This window comes from Sebastes fasciatus, chromosome 4 (assembly GCF_043250625.1).
Source record: "Sebastes fasciatus isolate fSebFas1 chromosome 4, fSebFas1.pri, whole genome shotgun sequence".
Lineage (NCBI taxonomy): Eukaryota > Metazoa > Chordata > Actinopteri > Perciformes > Sebastidae > Sebastes > Sebastes fasciatus.
The window spans coordinates 24,767,510-24,775,479 of NC_133798.1; the positions used below are offsets into that span (position 1 = coordinate 24,767,510).

Below are 7,970 nucleotides of genomic sequence, written 5' to 3' on the forward strand. Positions count from 1 at the left end.
AAGGAGACCACCGGTAGAGAGTCAAACTCGATTATGCCTCCCTGGTGGATTTCCTTAATATAGCTTATAGCTACTGCCAGGCTTGTTTTTCTAACAGTCAGAAAGCACATGCTTTTAACATTATGAGAGTGCAGATATGTGGAGTAAAATGTTCTGCTTTATCTAAATGAAATAGATTTGACCCATTAATTAATACAACAGATACAACAAGTAAAAACAATCTATTTTAAAACTCTACAGCACAATGAGGAAAAAAGTCAGTTAATCAATTGTGATATATTTACTAAATTGTGAGCATAATGTAGATAGTTTGTATTGTTAAATGCAAGCTAATTATGGTGACATTTCTGAACTGTTTACTGCCTGACTTTCTAAAAAAACAGATGAGAGATACAGAAAGGTTGTTTAATTAAGAGATAGTTAGTTTCAGAGTTGTGTGAGCATGTTATTACATTTCTAACTATTATTGTGTAGTAGTAATTCAGGTTGATTTGTTATTCGTTGTGTCAGGCATAGTACAGCAAAGCTTTAATTGATTTTTGGTTGATGCTATCTCTGCAATGTTATAAATAAATCTGGATGTAACGTATATTTATGTAAAAAAAAAAAAAAAAAAACGTGGTGTGCTGATTCATTACTGGGTGAAAACAAATAGTAAAAAAAAAAAAAAAAATCAATTACACTACAAAAATCATTATCATTTCTCAAAGATGTACTTTTGTGTAACCACTTTCTAACATGCCAGAATAACAGTCACGCTCTTCATCATAACAATTATTCTGCATTAATTCAGAGCGGTCTTTAGTTCACAAACCGGAGCCCCGTAGTTTATGCTGAATTATTTGCAAACATAACTAATCGGCAGAAAAAAACATCCACCAAAAGGTTACAACTTTAAACAAAACTGTATGGAAAAGTAGTCTGACTTCCACGGCTGCTGCAAACTGGATGGTGCTTGATAAGTTGCAGGCTCTCACAACCTGGACCTGTGATCTTTAGAGTGATACCCTCAAGTTCATAGCAACAAATACACTCAATCACTCAGGGAGATCCTAAGTCTCTCTGTTGGCCAATTACTGCTTTTAAAAAGCCTAGGGCTCCCAGGAAACTCTGACTCCTGGAAATAAAGACCAATCTGAGAGAGAAACATTGCAGCTATTAAAATCTTTATAATTCTGTAAATCACAAGTGATTTGTTTTGCCCCATGGCTTGTTCCGATACATCCTTGCTGCTATTGCAAAGGGCACGGGGTGACTGCAATTGAGGAGAGCAAGCTTATTTTTACAACTAAGCTCGGGAAAAAAAGGGAAGCCTTTTTCTTCTTCTTTTGGAGAGCAGAAGGCAAAGATCTCCTCTGTGTCATAATTGCCTGAAGTTAGAGAGTAAAGGCTCTGGACTCCTGATGTTAGTGTGGGCCTTTCATCAGGGGGGTTTGGAGTCAGAGCTGCTTTAAAAGATCAGGCACTCTGGAGGATCACACTCTTTTTTTTTTTATTTATGTAATAAAGGCATTTTAAAAGAGAGAAAAATGATCATCACTGTTGCATTAGATGTTTCCCTGACTGCTGCTGTCATTGTTGGCTGTTTTTGTTGATGAATAAGGCTCCCGTTTATTCAAAGCAGATTTACATTTTCTCAATTATTTCATTTTTGAACTTCAATATTAAGTATGCTATACTGATTAATTTTGAGGACGGATTCCGAAATTAGCGCCGCTTATTCAAATAAAGTGGAAGCCAAAAGTGGTAGAGAGGATCATGCAATTACGAGTAAAATCACTCCAATTAAACACTGCCATGTTAACTTTTAGAGAGCACACACTCCACGTAATATAATTACAAATTGGGATGAAAAATGGAAAAGAAAACACCAACATTATAGAATGAGGCATTTATAGTTGATGGATTCTCAAAAAGCTCTTCTATCCTCTGGTGCTCAGGGTTAAGAATGGCTCTCCTCTGCTGCAACGCTCTCCCTCCCAACTGCATCGCTCCCCATTCAGCAGCACAAGGCCCTCTGGTGCTAGACAAGGGCCCTGACTGAGGACGCTTTGATACTTCAGCCTCAGATCACCAGAGTATCCTTATAGCGCCGAGTTGATGGACGAATGGGTCATAGGAAGGATGTCCAAACCATAAATCAGACTACAGGGGTGACAGCGCACAAAATAGGTGAATTGTCCTTGGGTTCGCGATGCTGGCGGCATCCCTTGTGTCCCAGAGTCGCACCACCCTTTTTATTATTTGGGAGCGAGTCAAACGGATGCCCCACCAGCCATTCTTCCCTCCCCCCCTTGTGTGTTTCCCCTAGTCTCCGAGCCTGGACCCTGCTATGAACTGTTTCCAGAGTCAGTTACTGGTGTAATTGAAAGTGCTTTGTCATCGCTTTCAGCCAAACACTGATGGATGTGAAGTTGAATGAGGTTTGGGTTTTAGTTATACGAGTGAGCCTGTGTGAGATTTATCACCAGAGGCTTAAGAGGCTACAAGGGACCATTAAAGCACCACCGCCGTCTACATCACAGTGAACTGTTCATTATTATTCATTAAAACAGAATGCCTTTAATATGTCTAGTTTCCCCCCATGTGAAAAAAAAGGAATTGTACATACATGTTTTTGATGACTGTTGGAAAAACTGCTCAGTTGCCCAGTTTTTACAGTCTGGTGCAATTAAATTTGGTTTTTAAAAAGTGTATGCAACACATAAAAAAACTAAGCTGGCCTATGAATTCATAATAGTTCAGCACTTTTTAAAGTTTCAGCAAAATCAAAAGCTCCAGAAAGCCTCTTTTTATACCTTCATGTGGATTGTATTAATCTTTGTCCTTTACAGCTTTGCACTTTCAAAACTCACTATAGTCAACTGAATAATACATATTCTCTTAATTTGAGGTCTGTTATAAACATATACCCTTAATGTGTATAAGCTCTAAATCCACCAGTGTTATCATATCGTTTCGTAATTAGTGTGGTCTACTGAAACCTATGAAACCATTTAATTCCAATTCTGAATCGACATGCACATGCAAAGCGTGGGAGGTGTGCTAGTTCTCATTGTCTCCCACTTATTATAGGCTGCCCCCAGCTGCCTGGGCTGTGAGGGCCTGGATCCTGGCTCGCGTCCAGCTCGGCTCTGATCTGGGCCTCTTTGTGATTTGAGGAGTATAGAGCTTTGCTGGGCTGCTGTCCTAGAGCCATGTTGGAATGCAAGAGCAGTGGTGGAGGTGCAGAGGGAAGTGACCTCACCGTGTGATGCGAGCAAGAGTACGGGGCAAGAGTTACACAACGAGGTTGGTTGGATTATAAATAAAGTAGCGTGTGGTTTCTGTGCCGCAGCCGGGAAATAGGAAAAAGGTGAATACCAGTGCTCACAGCGCAATTGTAAATGATGCCCTATCCTAACATTGGTTCAAGGCTGCCACAATAGCACGGCCAAATAAAGTAGATTTAATAGAAAAATATTTGCCAATTTCTGCATGTGCTCAAACATTTTGCAGTTCCACTGTGTATTTATGAGTTTTCTTAAAAATTTTTTTGGCAGATTAACGATTGTTATTATCCATTTCTGCCATCTCATTAAATAAATTCTGGGGGTAGGTGAGTCATGAGCGAAAGGAAGTAGATGCTTGTGTTTTTTCTAATGTTTTTTTTGTTAGATTTAGAAAAAAAACATTAAAAAAAAAAAAAAAAAAAAAACTTTTTTAACTTAAAAACCAAAATGTAAAATTAGTCTTTACCTCAAACACACTTAGATGCATTGCCAGCGTTTTTTTGATAAAGAAATGTATGCATGTGCTGACATTGTACAAGAGCCAATCATGTGGACTGCTGACTGCGTGTTGAGGGATACGTGTGACTGACCTGTGTGCATGCCGGTCGTCTTGAGGTGCAGAGGACGCAGGAGGGGAACAAAAGACCAAGACCCTGCCACAGGCACAAACACCTGGGAGAAGAGACAAAGGCAACCTCACTCTAACAGGAAACGCAGTGTCCAGGATAAACAGTGCTTACCTAGGCGAATCAACAGAGGGGGAAACTTAATATGACTTCCAGGACATCGCTCTGGAAGTTACTGCTCTTATAGTGCTTGTTTTGGCACAAGTCTATCAGCACCAGGCAAGCGTAACATTTTATTACTCACAGACTAAATTGAACACTCCCACATCTTCAATGTAACTGCCATTTTATATATAAAGCATAATGCTAAGTGTGGATAAATCTCTCCAGAAGAAATCAATAGATATGCTGTTGCCTATGGGAAAATTAGCATGGTAAATGAACATTAACTCGCAGATGGTTGGGTATGGGGCATCGCTGTGGCTCCTAACAAACAATTGATTAACTTGTAAATTCCCATTGCCCAGCTGTTATTCAGGCTGTTTACCATAAATAAAAGAGGGGGAGTAGAGAAAGGATCCAGATGCTTTGAGTGCCGCAGAAAGGCAATCTGTCATTGTTCTCAACTAACACTGATGGATGCTGCTTTGAATGGGGATTGGTTTTAGTTAAACATGACAAAGTGAGGGATGACACGCCATTGGTCACAAAGGTCTGGAGGTCCAGCAACGCCTCAGCGGTTGCTTTTTTCAGCCAAGACAACCTCTTGTTCGTGTATCAGCTGCCAATAAAGGGAAGAAGTTGTCGGGGCAGGCTTTCAGGTTTGTTTGTTTTGCTGTGTGTTCATGTTGAAGTTGAGAAATGGGAAAATGAACAAAAACTTCCTCACAGACTTTACCGAAACGGCAGCCAGTATGATTCGAGCACGGTATACTTTCTTTCCTCTCTCAAAGAACATTTGTAATACTTAGAAAGCAGCATGATTCCACTGGAGTCCCCATGGCTCACATTTGAAATATGAGAAATCCTCTTTACATCTGACTTGATGCTTCACTCAGATTTGTTGAGTACAATGAGAGTACAGCTCACAGAAACATTGTTGATATCTATATCCAGTAATGACTGTAAATATCCCAATGCATTCTAACCTCTTGTGAACTACAGTAGTAGTACATGTACTTGTGTGAGTAGTACGTGAGTAGTATGTGTACTAGGGCTGTCAAAGTTAACGCGTTAACGCAAAATTGTTTTAAAGCCACTAATTTCTTTAACACATTAACGTAAACAATCTTTCGGAGGTTGTAGCGGGCTCAGTTTAAAGCTAGCGTGAAGATATTGGCATCATATGAAACTAGAATCCATTGGTATCAACCATGTCATACCAGCTTGTCGCAAAGGAGGATAAATAACGCTCCAAACTCAAACTCCTACATTTTGGTGAGGAAAAACTGTCATGGCCATTTTCAAAGAGGTCCCTTAACTTCTAACCTCAAGATATGTGAATGAAAATGGGTTTTATGGGTACCCACGAGTCTCCCCTTTACAGACATGCCCACTTTATGATAATCACATGCAGTTTGGGACAAGTCATAGTCAAGTCAACACACTGACACACTGACAGCCATGTTATGAAGTGACCATAATTTTTATGCTAAATGCAGTACCTGTGAGGGTTTCTGGACAATATTTGTCATTGTTTTGTGTCGTTAATTGATTTCCAATAATAAATATATACATAAATTTGCATAAACTAAGCATATTTGCCCACTTCCACCTTGATAAGAGTATGAAATACTTGACAAATCTCCCTTTAAGGTACATTTTGAACAGGTAACAAATGTGCGATTAATTTGTGATTAATTGTGATTAATCATGGAAAATCATACGATTAATCGCAATTAAATATTTTATTCGATTGATACCCCTAACGTGTACATGAACTACGAACACTGTTTAGAAATTTGCTAAATGACTTAGCTATAAAAGTAGTGACTAATACATTAATGCAATGAACCATATATACATTGGCAGAAAACCAAACCAAAGTTTTGACATCAGGTGAAAACATTAAATACAGACATCTAACTTTAGTTATACAGCATGATATAAAAAAAATTTAAAGGCATGATGCGTTTTGGGGATATTGCGGTCAGTGGACAGGAGCATGGGAAGAAAAATCCAGTCTCAGCCAGACTTCAGTGTGATGTCAGATTGTGAATGGTCCAGTAAACCCTGCTTGTCTCTGACCCAAAAATAACTAAGGGTGATGTAAAATGCATATGGGCCGCTCCAGCTGCAGAAGATCATATACATGTTCTCAGTAAAGGATGACATCAGAGATCTGGAAGGAACAAAACAAGCCTTTCTTTGGACTGCTGGCCCCACAAGTGAGCTAGTTTCCCAGATGCAGTGGGGGGAGATCATCTACAGAGCACCACTGAGGGACAGTTTAAGTCAAGACTTCTGCAAAACTCATCATTCACTGTCATATATAGCAGAGGTGGAAATCTACCCTAAAACATACACCCCTTTCATCTTCTATCATTGAAGGTTTACTTTTCCGCACATAAGACAGCGATCCCATGAGCTCGCAAAAAGAGGGGCAAGATTTCAAGGTTCTCATTAAAACCAGTCAGCAGGAGCCACCTCCCCACACACATACATAACCCTCCACATACAATTATACAGATGCTCTTCGGAAGACCGATTAAGATAATACAAAATGATTAAAAACTTAAACTCAAAGCCAACGACAAAGCAACTTCAAAAGCAGTGCCTCAAAGAATGAGCCTTTCACACGGCAAACATAGCTTCCTTAGTACAAATCAGAAAAACACATATTGCTACTGCTCATTGAAAACTATGCATCTCCAATGTTGGTGATTTTGAATTTTTCAAATGAACCGTAGTATTAAGAGTTCCTTTACAGGTTGAGAAAATTCTCCTACTTTTCATGCTAAAAAAAAACAATTATAAAAACCCAATGGAATATCCGTTTAAAAATCCATGGTGTTCACAAGACAGTGATGATATGCAAGGTTCTGGTTTTTAGAAAATTATATAGATTTGACAAATAATCACATATTTTGCATAGTTTGAGTATTAGATAGTATATTATTTGGTGTGTTTCTCAATCAAATATATTTCAATTTTATTCCAAACTTTACAAACTCAACACAACTTTGCATCAGACAACATTATAGATTGTATGTTATAGATTTTGTTATTGGTCAAATGGTGCATCAAAAGAGTCACAGCAGGTTCAAATGCTGTGTTTTGATTACAGGTAGGGAGATACATTTGCTTATATTTTGAGTATGTGTTGTACTTTTAACATTAACTCTAAATATTTTAATGTTTTTTGTTACACTTAAAAAATATGAAACTCATATTACTTCATGTTAAACGAATTATGAAATTTAAGTCAATGAAAATCAGGGAGAGTAAAATAAACTCTGTGACTGACAAACAAGCTGCTCTGATGCCATACTGTATTCATACAAAAGCCATCCATAAGTGAAACTTACTGTTTTCTGAATTTGAACTATTAAAAAACACTTAAGGATGTAATGTAGTGTGCCTGATCCATCAGACTGTGATTCTTCAGATGCTTAATGTTGGCACTGGATATAAATCATTTAACCATCCAATATAAAAATCCAACAATACTACAAGTGTATTCTACAATTTGGCTCACATTTAATAGAAATTATAGGAGTACTTCATATTACTCACAAAAATAATCTTAATGACATAAGAATAGCATCATTAATGTCATTTATGGTGTATTTATTGATTTCAGCTGCATACAGTTACAATCCTTCGAACTATGAAACAAGGAATCTCTGTCTGTATGTAGGTATGTGGGTATGTCCTTCGCCTATCTCGAGAACCGTTCCTTCGATCTACTTCACACTTGCCGGGTGTATTGCCGGGCACCCAAGGACAAACAGTGTCAAAGATGGTGCTATTTTGTCAGATGGTGGCACTAAAACAACAAACTTAACGTTTTGGCCTGTCACTTTTGAACTGCAAGTCTCAGAAATAAAAATCCCTGCTGTGGGTCCAGATGAAAATATCCTAAATCGATTTTGCGACATTTTGAATTGTGCCCAAATCCGGTTTTACGCTG

At 38.3% G+C, this 7,970-nt stretch overlaps 1 long non-coding RNA gene across 1 annotated transcript in view; it reads right to left on the reverse strand.

The window, feature by feature from the left end:
* Nucleotides 1-3,946, reverse strand: part of LOC141766311 (uncharacterized) — a 93,207-nt gene extending 89,261 nt beyond the window's left edge. The window contains exon 1 of the long non-coding RNA XR_012593615.1: nucleotides 3,863-3,946. This is a non-coding gene — a long non-coding RNA (uncharacterized LOC141766311). The remainder of the gene's footprint in view (nucleotides 1-3,862) is intronic.
* Between the last annotated feature and the right edge of the window lie 4,024 nt (nucleotides 3,947-7,970).